Raw genomic sequence first — 3,136 nt, 5'->3', positions numbered from 1 at the left:
AACAACATCAGTTATCTATTGCTATTATCCTGTATTTTCTGGGGGATTGATGAGGCTCAGCTGGGCAATGATTTCTTGCGTTCTCTTCACTGTTTTAATCAAATGGCGGTTGGGGCTGGAAGAATCTCTAAAGCTTCTATGCTCTGCTCTCTTGTACCTGGCCTGGGAAGATTCAAACAGCTGGGAGCTATAATAGCCTCATCTCCTTGAACATCTCTCTCTGTCCTATGTGGTCTATCCTTGTGATTTATCAGCGTGGTGGCTCCAAAGACAAGTGGCCTGGGAGCAAGAAAGAAAACCAGGCAGGAATTATATTGGCTTTATAACCTAGTCTAGGATCACTCAGTGTCATTTTTACCACAGTTTAGTGGTTGAGAAATTTATAAAGGTTCACCAGGTTCAAGGAGTGGAAGCATAGACACTTTCTTTGATTGGGAGGAGTATTAACATGTTATAAAAAGTACACACGGGACAACATATATACTGCTGTGGTAGTCTTTGGAAAATACAATCTGCTGTGTCAAATAATAATTGATACTCTATTATGAACAAAAAAAGTTGAGGAGTTTTCTGGTGAATAAATTCTAAGAGATTGCAGCACAGTAAGGAGAAATAATATCAAGTTACAGTAAAAGTTAACGCAGGTTATATAATAATATAAGATTATGAAAGAGCTGACATAAGATGTATGATTTTGTGTGATATAATTTCATAGACAGAATAGATTCTATAAGTTTTGAGGAAAGAGATCACTGTGGAACATTCTAAGAAATTTCATATTGAAAAAGGACTTTGATCCTCTAGACTGGACTGTAGACTGAGAAGGGGACAAGGTATCCCCAGGCTAGAAGAAGAATGAATAAAGCCTAGAAGATGAGAACATTCTTAGAAAGTCTGATTTGAGGACTGAAAAGACAGGAGAATTTCCTCAAAAGAGTGATTAAAATAATAACAACAACAAAACCCAGACAACCTAGAAAGACCACAAGGACATAAACACCTATCCTATGTTCTGTATTGTATTAGAGAATCAAGGGATAAGAAAATAGAAAATTAAGATCTTGGAACTCCTGAGTCGTGAGCTATAAGGAAACCAGTAACGATATGGTAGTAGAATATTCGCACATTAAAACTTGACTCTTTATAACTAGGTAAAAGGAAGACACTGTGAGAGTTCGATAAGAAAGCAGAGTGAAGTATGGAATATAGGTGTTCCCTGAGCAAAAGCCAAGCAGTAGTTCTGTTGACTCTAGTGACCTCATTTCAGAAGTCACTCAAGGACACTCAGAAGTTACTCAGCAGTCATTTCTGTCACATCCTCTTGATTAAGGAAGTTACAAAGATCGGTCTAGGTTCTAGGAGATAAGACTCTTCATAATGCTTCTTAATTTTATATGAGGAAAGAAGAACTAGAATGAACTCAGTTTTTGCTGGACCTAGATGGTCTATTTGCCAGCCAGGGAGCCCCTTGCAGGTAGAGTGCATGTTCTATTAATCTTCATAACCTCAGTGCTTGGCACAGTGCTGGCCATAAAGTATGTATTTATTGAGTGAAAGAATGCAGTATCCCCCCCCAATGGATAATGACTGATTTATGGTTTCTTTTTTTTAGAAGTTTTAATTTAAATTCTAGTTAGTTAACATACAGTGTAATATTAGCTTCAGGTGTACAATATAGCAATCCAACACTTCCATACAACACTCGGTGCTCATCACAAAAAATGCACTATTTAATCCCCTTCACCTATTTCACCCATCTCACATCCCCCTCCCCTGTGGTAACTATCAGTTGTTCTCTATAGTTAAGAGTGTGTTTCTTGGTTTGCCTCTTTCTCTCTCTCTCTTTTTCATCCTTTGATTGTTTGTTTTGTTTCTTAAATTCTACATGAGTGAAATCATATGGTATTTGTCTTTCTCTGACTGACTAACTTCGCTTAGCATAGTACTGTCTAGCTCCACCCATGTCATTGCAATTATCTATAATTGTCTATATTCCATTATCTATATCCATTATCTATATTCCATTATATATATATTCCTATATATATGTGTGTGTATATTCCACTATATTCCATTATATATATGTATATATATGTGTGTGTATATACACACACACATATACACTTGGGCTGTTTCTATAATTTGTCTATTGTAAATAATGTTGCTATAAACATAGTGGTATTTTTGTATTCTTTGGGTAAATATCCACTAGTATGATTACTAGATTGTAGGGAGTCCTATTTTTAACTTTTAACTTTTTTCAACTCCATACTGTTTTCCAGAGTGGCTGCATTATTTTGCATTGCCACCAACAGTGCAAGAGAATTCTCCTTTCCCCACATCCTTGCCAACACCTGTTATTTCTTATGTTTTGATTTTAGCCATTCTGACAGGTGTGAGGTGATATCTCACTGTAGTTTTGGTTTATATTTCCCTAATGATCAGTGATGTTGAACATCTTTCCACATGTCTGTTGGCCATCTGTATGGCTTCTTTGGAAAAATGTCTATGCTTGTTTTCCAGCCATTTTTTAATTGGATTATTAACTTTTGGGGTGTTGAATTGTATAAGTTGTATTTTGAAGATTTATTAATTTATTTTAGAGAGAGAGAGAGTGAAAGGGGGGGGAGGGGCAGAGGGAGAGAATCTTCAGGCAGACCTTCTGCTGAGCAGGGAGCAGGTGCAGGGCTCTATCTCCCAGCCCATGAGATCATGATCTGAGCTGAAACCAGCTCAACTGACTGAGCCACCCAGGTGCTCCATATAAGTTCTTTACATATTTTTGATACTAACCCTTTATCAAATATGTCGTTTGCAAATATCTTCTATTCTGTAGGTTGCCTTGGTTTTGTTGATTGTTTCATTCACTGTCCAGAAGCTTTTTATTTTGATGATGTCCCAATAGTTTATTTTTTAGCTTTTGTTCCCTTTGTCTCAGGAGACATATCTAGAAAGAATTTTCTATGGCTGATGTCAAAGAGGTTATTGCCTGTGTTCTCCTCCAGGATTTTTAATGGTTTCAGGTCAGGTCTCACATTTAGGTCTTTAATCCATTTTTTTAAAGATTTTATTTATTTATTTATCAGAGAGAGAGAGCACAAGCAGGGTGAGTGGCAGGGAGAGGAAGAAGCAGGTT

This window comes from Eumetopias jubatus, unplaced genomic scaffold (genome assembly GCF_037043125.1).
Source record: "Eumetopias jubatus isolate StellerSeaLion01/CBP00866 unplaced genomic scaffold, mEumJub1_p1.0 scaffold_7, whole genome shotgun sequence".
Classification (NCBI taxonomy): Eukaryota; Metazoa; Chordata; class Mammalia; order Carnivora; family Otariidae; genus Eumetopias; species Eumetopias jubatus.
Note: the sequence above shows the minus strand (reverse complement) of the source record.